Below are 15,858 nucleotides of genomic sequence, written 5' to 3'. Positions count from 1 at the left end.
GGAAGCTCCCTTCCTGCTTACAAACCATTCTTCCTGTTGCCCTCGGCTGCGCTGCCAAAAGCCAGAATGAGTCCCCCAAAACCATGTATGTGAAGGGACACATGAGGTTTGGGTACCACACAGTAAGGACAGGGGGGCTGGCAGGAAGCACGGAGAGGGGACCGAGGACGTCCTGGTGAGGACGTAACCAGGCTGAAGGTGGGATGGGAGTGGGGAGGGTCCTCTAGTGTAAACAGAGATTCCAATGCGGTTAGGCTTGTTCACTCAATCCTCTTTGCCAGCTAAGGACTGAGCTTCCGTTTGTTTTAGATGCGAAACTCCACTTTTCTGGAATGTTGCTTAATCCAATGGGGAAAATAAACAAAAACACAAACCAGAACAAAGATGCCAGGAGTCCTTATTCACTGGCGGGGTGTGTGTGTGTGTGTGTGTGTGTGTGTGTGTGTGTGTATTAGTCCGTTCATTATGGAACCCAGTTTGGAGGCCCCTCATGGAGCTTGCCACTCCTTGGCCTATACCCAGACAGCTCCACACCCGAGGCAGATGGATCCCTAGGTTTGCTGCAGCACTGTTCACTATAGAGAAGAACCAGCCTAGCTGTCCATCGACGGGCGGGCAAGTGGACACGGGAGACATGGTGCAGATACAAAATGGAAACGCTACTCTGCTCTAAGGAAAAATGAACTCGCAAAATTTACAAATGGATTTAGAATATACAATATGAAAGCAAAGTTGCCCAGTCTCAGACTCAAAGGAAGAAGAAACTGTATGCTCTCCCTCACATGCAGGTCCTTGCTGGTAATGTATGTATACATATATGTTAACAAATATATGTGCAGGCTCGATGTGGCACGGGGCAAGGGAGAACAAGAAAGGCTTGTGCTAAGTGACAAGGAAGGCGGGAGGAGGGCAGGGAAAGGACATAAACCCAACCTTGTCTGTTTCTAACTCTGTTGTGGGCTTTTGAGGCTTTTGTAGTGGCTGGGAGCGTAAAAACATAGTCACAGACAGGATAAGTCTGGTGCACAGCCTGACAGCTTTAGGATGGCTGCTCTCACTGTGGGAAGTTCACAGACGCGCATGGGGTGGGGCTGGGCAAGAGCTGGTTTGAGTGGCTTGCTTGTTGCTGCCTGATGTTCTTACGTTGAAAACTCCTGAAAATAGTTTTGTTAAAGACAAAAAAAAAAAAAAAAACCTGAAAAAACTTTATCGCTGCTGTTAATTTAGCATGGCATTAAGCCTCCGTTTCAGAAGCCTCAAGTTTTACTCCATGGTAAATCAGATTTCTGCTTCTGTCTGTCTGTGTCGTGTGACACGTATTTCCATTTTGTATTTGACTTTGAAATTGATTTTACTGTGGTTCCCAAGTGCTATCAGAATAGGGGAGTATACTTTCTTAAAGGTTTTCATTATATTACGTTTTCTTCACCTGGTGTGTGTGTGTGTGTGTGTGTGTGTGTGTGTGTGTGTGTGTGTGAGAGAGAGAGAGAGAGAGAGAGAGAGAGAGAGAGAGAGAGAGAGAGAGAGAGAGACATGCTTGTACTCATGCTCTCATACACACACACGTGATGATCAGAGGATAATTTGTTACAATTTGTTCTCACCTCTCAACACGTGGGACCTGGGTTTTGAACTCAGGTTGGGAGGTTTGGCACCAAGTGCCTTTACTCCCTGAACTGTGTAACGTTAACGATCAATCGTTTGAGAAAATACATTTTACTCATTGAAATCATACGGCCATAATTTTTTTTTCCGAATTGCCAAATACAAGAAATATTCCAGGAAGTTGATGCTCTTCCCAGAATGTACACTTTGTGACCTTTAACCCTGTTATCTTGGTAACCTGGTCTCCTTAAGTTTGCAGGGCATCTATTATTTAAAAAGTACAAGCGCAGGCACATTCTACACAGACCCCTCCTCCTTCTCCTCCTCCCGACACAGATTCATAACAGTATTTTAATCTGTCTCGGATCGACTTCAAACCCATTTCGGTCTTAATGGGAGTTACTCCTTCTCCCTTGAAAGGTGATAGGTGATGGGTGGGTATTTAATTGATGGACTGGATGCTGATTAACTAGGTGCTGCGACATTTGAGACCAGTTCCCCCACTGCCCATTTCCCATCTCCCAGCCTCCATCATAAGTGATCACACAACCCTCTGTCTCAGGACTCGGGGCTCGTGAGTGCTTCCACAGCTCCGAGTGCTCCCTCTGCCCTGAGCAGGCCCATTTTCCACATGTTAGTTCTTCAAGGGGACGCCAGGGGCGGGGTGAGCGGAGGCCACCAATGATGCTCTCTCTTCAGGCTTACTTGCTGTCCGAGCACTGGAGTGTAGCTCACCCCCCCACTCCCTCAAAGAAAACTTGCTGTCCAGTGGTGTTTCAGTGAGGGATGGACGCTGGTAAGCTCCTCCTCCTTCCCATTCCACACTTGAGTGCTGACTGGCTGCATCCTGAGCCGGTGTTGTGGAGGCAATGGTAGCTGCAATGTGTTCGTGGGTGCAGTAGTCCCGTAAGATACTGTTTTGCTTTGGCCTCATACCAGGAACTCTACAGACAGCACCAATTAGAGTCAATGATGGTGGTGGTGGTGATGATGCTGTACTAACAAAGGACGTGAAGTTGGGAGGGATGGGGAGATGGGGGTGGATCTTGGAGGAGCTAAGGGAATTGGGGGAGTTTGGGGCAAATATCACCCAAACACATTGTGTGAAATTCCCAAAGAACTAACAGAACTATTTTTAAGGCTTCGTTGCTCTAAGCCATCCTGCCTGCTCCCCTCCTTCTGAGTCCTAGGCATCAAGGAGAGCCACCTGCACCCTCTTACAGCAGAGGCAGCCAAGGTACAAGCAGGTTCTACCCCTGGTGCCCATCCTGCCCAGTCCAGTGTTTGCTATGGGACAATGGCACTGTCTGCTAAAGGCCCCCATCATGTGCTATGATTGTCTGGCGACCGTCTGGGTAACTCAGCAGCCTGAGCGGAGGAGCTGGGAGGCTTAACTCCCCCAAGTTGGCTCAGTCTCAGAGCTGAGAAGCAAACACCACCAGCAGCTAGCTCCCTTGCAGGACAGGAATCTATCCTCCTCCTCCTCCACATGCAAAGCAGGAAGCACGGGGAGGTGGCAGAGGGGAGAAGTCTGGTATCTAAAGCCACTATTTTTTTTTTCCCCTTGCATGGCCTTTCTCCCTGCAACAAAACTCCAACTGCTTTTGAATTCTAAAGTTCTTTTGTCACTGTGAGCCAAGGAGACATCACAAAGTGTTTAAAAAGTAAAAACAAACAAGACACAACAACACACACACACACTCACACACACACACATACACAGACACGCACACGCACACACACACACACACACACGCACACACACACACACACACTCACACAGCGCACTGACTTGTTCATTCCTTCTTCCCAGGAACACAGCAGCCTAGCTGTATATGAAATAGCAGGCCCGCTGGTACTCAAACTTCTAGGCTCATCTCCTTCCTACCCAGGACAACTGAACATCGCTATTTAAGAAAACCTGTGTAGAAGTGGACATCAGACCCTCCGCAGCTCACCGGTTCCTTTATTATTATTATCTCTTAATTAAAGTGCCATTTTGTACAGTTACGCCGTCTCCGGCATTTCCCTGGGAGGTCGAAGACTGCTTGCTCCTCGCGGTTAGGTCAAGTACACTAGCCCTTCCCTTGCTGGACCTCAGACATTAAGTCCAATCCCTAGCAAGTGGGGGTGAGGATCCGAGCCGACGGTTCTCCATCGGCGTGCTGCATAACCATCTATTGCGAGCCACGGAGTTTTCTGAACAACTTCAAAAGGGGGCCACAGTCTCGAAATCCATGTCGACCTGACCCCTGCCAACGAAGTAGGGCGGACACCAAGATGTACTGTGGTTTTCTGCTCGGAAGACTTTCTCGACTCTTCTCTTAAAACTCCGGAGCAGGGATATTACAATACCCAAAAAACACCATTTACCAAAACCGATTACCGGTCACCCCAGGCCCTCTTATGATGTCACGACAGTGAAGAGGCAACAGATGTGCCACAGAAACCAGGCATGGCTTAGGTAGTCAGCGCCTGGAATCTTTGCATTAAGTCATTAAGTCAGCAGCAAGGTCAAAAATGACCTGAAGTCATTTTTATAATCATGATTAGATGGGGTGGAAACAACCCAGGCAGGAATGGAGACGCGGCTACTCAGAAAGACTGAAGCAGGAGGGCTTGGCAGGTTCCAGGCCAGCCTGGGCAGTCCAGCTAGACCCTGTCACAAAGGAAGCACAGGACATCAGCTCAGGGGTGGAGCGCGCGCTTGCCTAGTGTGTGCCAGAGGCCGAGTTCAGTCCCTAATACTCAGGGTGGGGTCGAAGAAACAAAGCAACAGAAACTGGGTAAGAGACAGCAGGGACAGTGATACAGCGAGGGACTGTATAACCATCCCTCTGCGTGCCGTAGATATTAAAATGATAGCTATGAAAGATCAGAAATACAAATCAGGCTCGGGTCACAGATAGGTACACCGTCAGCGCTGAGGGGGAAAGGAGAAGAAAGTGATTATCGTATTAGGTAACAGCATTGTGGGTAATTTTCTAAGTTCATCCGGTAGCTACATTATTTTAAATGGCTTGGCATTTAAATTCAGTTGTCCATGAAAAGTGGGTATGTGGACCCATGCTGTGCAATCAGAGGACTTTTTGTTTTCTTTGCTGCTTAAGACTGTCCCCCAAATCCCCAACCTGCTACCTTTGGCAGTTATGCCGTAGGAAAAAGTGTTACATCTCCATGAGTTCTCCACAGGCAACATGCTGGACTCTGAGGCACGGTGAATGAGATATGGTGACTGTGCAAAGCTCTCTACTAGGATGCAGCAAAGACTAGCCCTGCTGCTGTTACTAGCCCTGCTGCTGTTACTAGCCCTGCTGCTGTTACAGAGTTCGGAAGACTTTCTGGGGTTTGGCTTTCAGGGTCGTGATAGCATCCTAAATGGTGGAGGGTGGGCCGCTAAAATCGTCAAGGACAAAGGCGGACTGACGCCTGCGTCTCCCTCTGATGCCATGAGATTCCTCTACATTTGTAGGGGAAAAAAACAAAACAAAACATGGTTGTCTGCACATGGCTCCTTCAGGGGGGGAACCCCTTGTGAATGGAAACATCAATCTTTATATACACTCTGACCTTCTCACATTTTGTCCGGCCAGCATTTAACTTCTGAAAATAATCACCATTGAGACTTATCAGTTATTAGTCATTAGTAGTAAGCTTCTCCTCTTCCTCTCATCAGAAGGAACAGGGGAGAGAAGAGAGCTCACCTGACTTCATGCAAACTTGCTTGGACTTTCCTCTTTTCGTTCTCCTCTTGGAGACAGGGTCTCTCTATGTGGTCCTAGAGCTCTCTATGTAGACCTGGCTGGCCTTGAACTCATAGAGATCCCTCTGCTTCCCAAGTGCTGCCATGCCCAGCACTGGCTTGCAGCTTTCAATAAAAGGTTTTATGGTGTTTAAAGGCATCCGTTATTAAGAACAGCTCCCATTGGCGGGCTTCTGGGGTGCGGAGTCGGGAGGGAGAATGGTATCTAAAATGGCGGTCTCTGTAACTCACAGGGAAACCGTTCCTCCTAGAACCAATTCCTACCGAACCTCCATCTCCACTCACAAGTTCTGAACCTGGGTCACTGAAATTTGAAAGCACAGGGAGTCCTAGGTACATCCCCCCATTGAACTGCGGATGGCACAGCATGTGCCTCTTTCCAGCCAAGTGCCATGGGCCATGTGGTGCAATGGGAGAGCCTGCTGCCTTGGGAGAAATGTAGAGAAACAATAGAAACTGAGCGAAAGGAACCTTGAGGTCCCAGTTTCCGGCTTCCTCAAGACATCAGGCACTCTAAGAAGACCAATTGGAGTAGAATTAATTTCTGGGTTCCCACGGAACGTTTCTCTTTCCATCACTTTAGCCGGTGGTGGCGCTGTAGGCATGGTGGACACTAGGCTGTGCGTCAGTAATACTACCTTGGGAAGATCCTGAGTAGGGGCTGAGCTGTCCGGGTCACTTGGAAGTTCCTTCTCTCTTGTCCGTCTTGGTGCCATGCCCCTTGAAGGTGATATTTACCAATGTGTTGCGCTTCTTCCTTTGTGGGGTCCTGGGGTGAGCCCACCGAGGACTTGGGATAACTGCCTGACATCTGAGACTTGTAGAGAGTCCAGAAGCAGGCACCGCCCCCCACTTCTTCTTAACATCAGACTCTTAGCTAAAGCACCACTGACAGCCCCTCCATCTGAACTTCCATCTCCCAAACCAGCAACATAATGGAGGAGCCAATTAAATGATTATTAATTCATGTTACTTTCCGTAAGCCAGGGGTTCTCATCGCCTTGCATTCCGTAAACCAGCTTGCCACCTGCCCCAGAAATTTACAGCAATCTTTTATCTATCTCCATTGACTAAGTGAGGATTTTTTTTTTTTTTCTTTCTCACACGACTTCACGTTAAAGTGTTTGAGTTGGGATGGCTACCCCAGCTACACACAGATGTTTCGGAGGCTCTGAAAATGGCGTGTGTCCAACTCAAGGTTCTCGTTAAGAAAAAGATAAGGCGTGTGCTTTCCCTCAGGCCTTCTCCCTCAGCTTCTCGCAGACTTCCAACTCACTCGCAGCAGCATGAGCACCCGGCTTCCAGAGAGACTTTGTGATCTTCGTACTGTCGATGCAAGTGGAGCTAATCTTGGCATTTGCTTGCAGTTCCTTCCCCGGGGGACAAGCTGGGCTCTCTGGCTCTGTTCTTGTAGAGCTACTGCACTTGATAAGTGGCCAGAGAGCTGGCTAAATTCTCTTCCTCTGCTAGTACAGAGGACAACATTCCTTCAAAGTGTCTGCTTCGCTGCCAACTGTCTCTAGGCGCGCATGGTCTCAGTCCGCCTCCAGCCAGGCACTTAGGGATGCTTCAGAGAGGTTTGGGAGAGACCCCAGTGCACAGACGCAGGCTTGTGAGCACACGGCAGGGGAGGGTCTACACACTCCTGTAAGAACTCGAGCTTCTCCTCCATGCCTGACTCCAGCCTAGTGAGGCATCTCCTTGAGAGTGGTACCTCAGGTTGGACTGCTCTGTACGTCTCTAGAAAGCCTGGCTCAGCAGGTTATCTGGCTGCCCCAGAGTAGAAGACGATGCCCACACTGGTCCGGCATGCCATACAGCTCTTACATTGACTTTCTGTTTCTAGAAAGACTTTTTCTAAGAAAATTTCAGTTTGTTATGATGGGCATAACCGCTACTTAAGGAGGTCAACTTTCCTCTACCAGCTCAGCTACAAACAAGACAGGCTGGTTACTGGAACATCCAGACACTCTTGGGCATCATCGTTTGCCCTTGCATCCTGAAATAAGGACTGGTTTGCAAGAGGCTTTGAGAAGAGAGCAGATACAAGGAGGTGTTACTTATTAGCTGTGCTCACTGAAGATCTCCAGACTCTCATGGAGACACTGTCCCTATGGCCAGCTCCCTTCTGTCCCAACTCTCATTGCCATCTCTGGTGTGAGCTGCCCAGGCTAAGCATCTGTGTCTCTTGTAGCCACACCCCTATCTTTGGTCAAGTTCAGTTCTCTCTGGTCTACAAGGGGCTCTGGACTGGGCCTATAAATAAAGAGATGGCTCTTGCTTTTGTCTCTGGGGTTGCAGAGTCTTGGGTTCTAGAACCCCAGAGGCACTCTTGCAGGGTACACCGACTGCGGGCCCTACCCACAGAGGCTGGGATTCTGTAGGTCCGAGTCAGAGAATGCACTGTCGGTGAGTTCCCCGATGAGGCAGGTGGTCCAGGGACCACACTTGGAGAAGGGCTACCTGCTCAGCACTTTTTTGTCACGGGTAGGAGTCATAACACACTCTGCTCTAACTCGAATTTAAGTGAAAGAAACCCCACAAGCATGGGCAGACCTGCTCACCCACTTCTCCAGCGACTCAATGACTTGGAACTTTTAGCTTAATTTGCGAAGAAAAGAGACAGGCCCTGGTCTCCAAGCCAAGACGGCTCTAGCCAAAGGTGAAGGACTACACCCAGTTGTTCCTCAGGGAACCTATTCAGTCTAAAAGCAAATATAGACACGTGTTCAATGCCAGGAGTCTAGAAAGTATTGCCTCTATGCATTTGTTCTGTCTGCTGTGTAGCCCACAATGACAGGTCACTTGAGAAATCCTGTTTTGCCTAGGCAAAACCTGTGTGCTCTTCCCGCTTTTCCCAGAGAGGCGGTGCTGGCCTCCTGCCCTATGCACCAGCAACCAGTACTGGCCGACGTCCCCACAACTTTGACCCTGGGAGAATGAACAGAGCCACACTGGCTTCTATCTGCACGAGTTTGTCTCTGGGAGTGCAGACTGGACGGTAGGTATCCCGAGTTGTGAGGTCACTGTCCCCCCAGTTTAAGTTGCCTCTCCGGGGAGCACTGGAAGCCACTGTGGTCCAACGGTGGGCCCACACTGACTGGTGGATGTTGGCTGCTGCTGCTGCTGCTTGCTTGCTTGCTTTGTAGCTTTGAGGAGGAAATGGTACTAAGTTCTACATCCAAGGCATCAATCTGCTGCCCTAATTCCTTTTTGAAATATGCATAAGGATACTTAACGACGCCGATTGGAGCTCCCAAAAGGACATCTTGTGTTTCCACATGCAAGACACCTTGCTCCCTCTGTGTCAGACTTGAACGAACCACCAGTCAAAGCAGCCACTACCTCATTTAGACCAGCTCTGTCTGTCTGTCTGTCTGTCTGTCTATTTAATACCTTCTAAGCATTGGTTGCCACCATCAGACTAGTACTTGTGGGACCTGAGAACTATCCTCACTGCTAATTGGCAGTACTCAGGCAACCTCCCCTGCCTGTGGCCACAAAGTATCCTGTTCTCCACCCTGCCTCAAAAAGCTACACCAAACCAGCAAACATTAAATGCAAACACAAGCCATGGGGCAGGGCCCAAGGGGATTAATGGGGACCCTCCCGTCCTCTTGGGCTCAAAGGGCCTTGAGGGAAGTTAGGATCGATCTACTTTGGAACCTGTGGGTTCCAAGCCAGCCTGGATCCCAGAAATAGAACTATAATCACACTCTTCCTGTGTTTTCCTAGTTCAAACCTAACGTCCCGGGGTTTTGACTGAGTTTTATTAATGGAGCCACAGCAGCTTGGGAGTGTGCCCATGACCCAAAGAACCAAACCAACCTTCTCCTTGGCCTGACAAGGCAGCTCTCTTCCCAGGCCTGGTGCAGCTTTGACAGAGAATGGAAATCACTCTAGCCTGTCCCAGCACTGACCGGGAGACTGGAAACACCTGACCCGTCAGTCAGTCATCTCCGTCCAGCACATAGAACGCCAGGTCTGCCCCAGGCTGAGCTTCTACGGCTTCTAAAGCAGGGGCTGAGTGACCAGTGCTCAGGGGTGGGCTAGGGGTTCCCAAGCACCTTTGCGGAAGGTCAGGGACTCATGCTTTCCCACGTGCCTTTTCCTCACCCTGGGCAGAGGGTCCCTTGAGAGGAGGTTACTGGTCCTCATTGCCAGGGAGTAAGGCTCAGTAGTCAGCTTGGGGTGGGGTAGGGTGGGGTGGGGTGGAGGGGATGTTGCTCTCGCCTCGATTAGATCCTGGCTGGGGGACCACAAGCGCTTGATCGACTATGCTCAACTTGGCAGTTTCCTCTACTCACAGGGCTTCTGGGAGCCCAGCAGAAGACACAGCACACCACAAGGTCTAGCACGCTGTAAATGTCTTGGACACCCGCTGCAATGGTTTCATTTTCAGAAATGAACAGGAGTTCCAGGGACTAACAGGAGCCCATGTCGGGCTGTGAAACCCTGTATGGCAGAGAGACCCTGGTTTTAGGCAAGGGGAAGCATCCTCAATTTACCTCTTCGGTTCAGCAACATGAAACAGGGCTGGATGCCCCCAAAGAGTGAGTGGAGTAACTTACATCTCAGAGTACCTCGTGCCATGCTACTTAACCGATAGGCTCTTAAAGACGTTTCGGAGCAGTGCCAAGCAGCACTTAGCAGATGCCACATAGTCACTGCCTGTCACATACAGGGCAGACAAGGACGGGGTATCTTAAGAAGTACAGGATTGGCCATGACTTCTCCCTTTATCAAATAATAAGAAAAAGTGACTATGTTATATATTTTTCAGCTTGTAAGGTAGTGGAAGGATGTCTGACCCAGGGAGGTTAAAGAACCTGTTGGTGGGTCATGGAGAAAGTCAATCACAGCTCTGACGCGCCCAGGGGTCCCTAATCTTCGGGACACAGTGCTCCAGCTGCAAAATCAAGGCGCTAGGGGACCCATGGAGAACAGTGGCACCTAACAAAAGTGATGTCCCATGGGGTATGTTTGAAAGAATCCTGCTAGGATCCAGAAGGTCTTTATGAAAGCTGCAGCTCAGACAAGGCAAGAGGAGATGAACAGGGCCACCACTGCCTGAGAATCATAAGCACAGCTACAGGGTATCTGCCCAGGCCGGGGGATTCATGTGTAATGTGTGTGCATGTATGCAGAACCAAAGGAGATAGCCTCAGGTGTCATTTCTTGGGTGCTGTCCTTCTCTGGCCTGGAAGGGCACCAGGTAGTCTAGATAGCTGGCCAGTAAGTCCCAGGGATCTACCTGCCTCCATCTTCCAGGAACTAGGATTATAACTACATGTGCTGCACCCAGCTTTCTAAAACCATGGGCTCTGAGGTCCCAACTCAGGTCCCTTGTGCTCACAGAGCAAGCACTTGCTGGCTAAGCTACCCGCTATAAAGTATTTCCCATAGTGATGACGAAGATCTACACTTACCTTCCATACTCCTCCATTTACACGCCACATTCCCAATCTATACCTTAAGAGTAATTCTCATTTCATTGTGCCATAATTGTCTGATTACACATGACACTTCCTTTACAAAGTTCCTTACATTTTCTTGCATGTTTACACACACACACACACACACACACACACACACAAGCTCAGCTGAGAGGATTTTGGGTCTCATCACTTACGACCTAACAATATAAAATTTCAGAGCCAAGCTTTGAATTACTGGAATTTGGGCAGCCTAGCCGTGTACCACGCCCCGTTGTCTATTTTTGCTTGCCAAAATAAAAATAGTTGGTGGTCTGTTTTCAGTCCTGAGACAGAATTCTGCCTGCAATGACTCTAAGCAGCCAAGCGCTGATAAAAGTGACCTGGAAATGGCAAAGAGGGTGGGGAGGGGTTTGGGGGAACAACTGGACCCTGGAAACGCTGACAGCTACGTAATTTGTAGCTGTGTGAAAATAAAAAACCCAGAAACTGTCCATTGGCAAAGACACAGGCCACTAAAGAGGCCACATGAAGGGGGCTTCCAGCACTCCCTACTCACGCTAGACTGCAACGGTAAGTAAGCATACTCTGGGGTGAGGTAGCACAGAAACAAGAGCCAGAATGATTTAGAGTGGGGCTACCTCCGCAGAGGTGCGTACGGGCCTGGTTGGTAGAAGTGATTGACCATTCAGAGGTATTCGCGCGCCACTTGCAGTGACACTGGTCCACAATGGCTGTGACAATAGAGCGAGAACGGTCGGTCGGTGATGACATGGGACAAGGTGAGGGTCTGCAGTCTCCAACAAACATCCCACCAAGAAGCATGGGCGTGGTGCTGTCTGACGCCCGTGGAGAAAACCTATTTGAACCCTTCCCCCAGGCCCTTGCTATATTACAGACCGACAGAAGTTATTAATGCTCTGACTTTAGTAGCTAATGTTCTTTGAGGTTTATACCACCCTTCAGCAGTGCCTTGTCTGATGAAACACTGACGGCCCCAGGATTTTCAAGTTCCCCAACCCATAATGTTTCCTCTTAGCGTACACCTTGTTTTGTCTGGGTATCTAACTGAATTTTAAAAAGGAGGGGAAGGATAGGTGGGAGGGAGGAGGGAGGAAGGAGGATGAGGAAGAGGAGAAGGCAGCAGCCCCTTCCATTCTGTGACAGATTCCGCTGTGGGGACTGAGTCCCCCACACAATGGCATCTCTATTTATACAGAGCTGTAAACCATGGAGGAGCAGGACAGGCTGGTAATAGCTTTCCACCTGGATGTGCCTGACCTGCTTTTTTTTTCCCCTCCCCCCCCCCAAGCTCAGTAATTAGAAGGGCGGTGGCTCCACAGGAATTATTCATATGCCGCAAGAGCCGTGCACTATACATTTATGTTAAACATGTCAAATCCGATTGGAGTCATGCTCACCGGCACCGCGGCCCCATAAACACACTTTCCCCCACAGTCACCCATTAATACCTTCTCTAATAGCAATCTCCCATAGATTCAAATCATGGACGCTCCGATGCACTAATTGCTCTGTGTTAGGTGAGCATCACGGATTTGAAAAATAAATAAATAAATATGTAAGGGTAGAATCCCCTTGGGCCCCATCTCCAGAAAAGAGAGAGAGCACTCAAACTACACTTCTAACAGAAAATTTTAAAAAAGCACACACAGGCCCAGCAGTTGGGGACTCTGAAGAGCTTCACCATGCCTCTGTTCCAGACTAGGCTGGTGCTCTGCCCCCTCTTACAAAGTCAGAACACCCCCTGGTCACCCTGTCTCAAGTCCCCCGAAGCCAGACTCTGGTGCTCTGTGGCTAGGGAGACCATGGTGGCTGCAGCCTTTCAATAACCATCTCACGATGGTTCTTTGCCAAGAGCTCCATCTTGTCCCCTAATTATTGGTGATAAAGCGCCGCATTAATTGTCTATCACTTAATTTATAGCAATTAATGATTGGCTTTGGCTAATCACGGCATTAATCACCGTTCAGTGGGGGACACTGGGGGCTCTTCAATCTCAAACCCTCATGCTCCAATCCACTCTGGCAAATGACAACAGGGGAGGGTCATGTTCGAGTTTCAGAGAGGAGAAACCACAGAGTTGGACGGAGGAAGCGGCAGTGCATTAGCAGAGCCGCTCCCCCGCCCTGCCCCGCCCCACCCCGTCCCCACCACCAGTGGCCCGGAGGAAAGCTTTACACTTGTGGTGACCCTGCTAACCAGTGGCTTGTGCATGCACCTCTACTCACTACTATGGCACCTGTGGGTGGCTGGGGCTGGTGGGTGTTAGTTAGTGTACCATGTTTTACAGGCTGTGTGCTCAAGGGTCAGTGACTAAATCCCCCAGCCAATGTTACACACTAGCTAGAGACTAGCCTTCCTGACTTCACACCTTGAGCTCTTTCCGTGACAGCGACCTGAGGTTCTTTGTATTTAGTGTGTGTGCATCTTAAGCACACAAATGTGTCAAGGTGCACATGTGGAGGTCGGAGCTGGTTTCCTCCCTTCTTCCACTGTGTGTGTGTGTGTGTGTGTGTGTGTGCGTGTGTGTGTGTGTGTGTGTGTGTAGTTGGGGAGGGGTCCAGGGATGGAACTTAGGCCATAGATCGGGCTTGCCTCTGGAAGTGGTTTTGCAAGCTGAGCCATCAGCGGCCACACCCCCAGCAGACGAAGAGCTAGGTCACTTTTGTACCCAATGGTAGCACCTGTACCTTCATTTTTCACTCTACAACTTTGGGATCTGTTCCTCATTCTTCGGTTAGAGAAGTCAACTGGATCAAGCCCTTAGACTAAGAAGCCCATACCTGAGAAGTGTGTGTGTGTGTGTGTGTGTGTGTGTGTGTGTGTGTGTTCCATTCTGCTAAGAGTAGGTTCTGTCCTAGGATCGAGGATGGGGGTTGGGGTGGGCGGGCCGGGATGCAGTTCTCTTATCTGCCTTCCATACTTTCCACACCCTGCCTGAGCCCATTCCGGCTAAGCTTCCTAGACTGCATGATGGCAGAAGTGAGAGGGTAGCTGTCTATAAATGTCGACAGGGTATAAATGTTGATAGCAGCTATAGGGCTGGAGAGCTGGCTCAGCGGTTAAGAGCACTGACTGCTCTTCCGACAGTCCTGAGTTTCAATCCCAGCAACCACATTTTGGCTCACAACCATCTCGTAACGAGATCTGACATTCTCTTCTGGGGTGTCTGAAGACAGCTACAGTGTACTTACATATAATAAATAAATCAATCTTGAAAAAATGTCTATAGCATCTATAAATGTATAAATGTCTATAGGGTATAAATTCGATAGGGTTGAGAACTGGCTATGCTCACGTCTGGAAAGCGCCCATGGCATGCAGGGAAGGCAACAGCAACTGGGATAAAGCAGGAGCTGTGACTGCTGTCAGAAGCCCCACCCACCGGGCTAGGAAGCAGACAGCACCTGTCTGAGCCTGTGGCATACCTGACCTGAAGGTCAAGCAAGCAGCCTCCTCCTTAGCAATCACACAGAGTCAGAGTGCCGCTGATGGAGTCGTTGGGGGTTAGCCTTGTTCTCTTTGAGCGATATGATGTGGCTACTTGAATTTGCTAAAGTGAAACAAAACTTAAATTTCACTTCTTCAGAATCATGAGCTCCACTAAGGTGCTGAACGTTCTGAACAGTCCCTGCGATATCCCTCTGATGGCAAACACCCCAAAAACCTTGGGACATCGTCACATACCTTGAAGACCAAGGCCTCTCTAAACTTGTGGTCCTTGCGACTCTGCCTAGTGCCTAGCATAGAGCAAGGGACACAGGTACTGGGCTCTCTGACAGGTGACTACCTGGCTTGCTTTGGGGCCACCCAAGGGTCAGCGACCTCACCGTATCACTGAGGATCCCAAGGAGAGGCACACACAATGGAGACCACAAGCCTTGTTCCAATAAAAAGAAACAAAAGACGTGGAACTAAAATCTTCAAGATTATCCATTCCTGTACAATCCTCCAAACTACATAATCAATAGCTGAGAAAAATGCCAGTTATCCAGATCCATTTGAGATATTATTAATCTGCATCGGCAGTAGCCACTAATCAACACGACAAATTGTGAAATCACTATTTACTTATTTGCAGGGAGGAAGCCCCCCCCCCAATCAGGCTTGATCAGATAGGAACAGCTCAATTTGGGGGAAAACAAGTGAAAGAAACGTAGATGATTTTTTTTTCTTTTTTTCCTTAATAATTGTTTTTACAAAATACCAGCCAAGGATCCAAAAAAAGAAGGTTCGGATAGGTTGCCAACACCCATGACCAGTCCAAGTTCAAAACGGCCCCAAGAGCTTCCATAAAGCCTTTCAGTACAAAACTACGCTTCAGGTCAGAGGAGGCTCATCTAAAAGGGGTCAACAAAGAAGCCTTTATTTCTGTGCCTCTGACAAGGTGTGCCCTTAAGTTGCTGTTTCTCCCTGTCTTCTGGAGGTGAAGACTGAGAGGTGGGCCCACTGCATGGATGGGTGCGTACAGACAGAGCCTTGTTACAGGCGTGTGTTCCGTGATTCTCATTTCACACGGTCCAGTGGCCTCCTGGTTGCCGGGCATGTCCACGGGCTCTGAGAAGGAAGGGAGTGCTCACACCGCGTCCTGAAGGCTGAACAAGTTTTAACTGAACTGCCCTCAACAGAGCCTGGCCCACGGGGAGTGGCAATGTTAGGGGGTGTGGCCTTGTTGGAATAGGTGTGGCCTTGTTAGAATAAAGTGGGTCACTTTGGGGATAAGACTTTAAGGTCTCATAGATATGTTCAAGTCTGGCCAGTGTGATCCCAACCCTCCTCCTGGCTGCCTGTGGATCTAGATGTAGAACTCTCAGCTCCCCCAGGCCATGTCTGCCTGCACGCGGGACAGATGACTCAGTGGTTAAGAGAACCAACTGTTCTTCCAGAGGTCCTGAGTTCAATTCCCAGCAGCCGCATATGGCTCACAACCATCTGTAAGGGGAAACCGATGCCCTCTTCTGGTGTGTCTGAAGACAGCTACAGTGTATTCATATATATAAAATAAATAAATCTTTAAAAAGAGAGAGAGAGAGA

At 49.2% G+C, this 15,858-nt stretch overlaps 1 protein-coding gene across 1 annotated transcript in view; it reads right to left on the bottom strand.

Moving 5' to 3' along the window:
* Positions 1 to 15,858, bottom strand: part of Zfhx3 (zinc finger homeobox 3) — a 235,644-nt gene that overhangs the window by 23,803 nt on the left and 195,983 nt on the right. The gene's annotated exons all lie outside the window — the stretch shown is intronic.

This window comes from Mus pahari, chromosome 20 (genome assembly GCF_900095145.1).
Source record: "Mus pahari chromosome 20, PAHARI_EIJ_v1.1, whole genome shotgun sequence".
NCBI classification, from domain to species: Eukaryota; Metazoa; Chordata; class Mammalia; order Rodentia; family Muridae; genus Mus; species Mus pahari.
The sequence above is the reverse complement of the archived record's forward strand: the minus strand, read 5'-3'. Positions and strand labels throughout refer to the sequence as shown.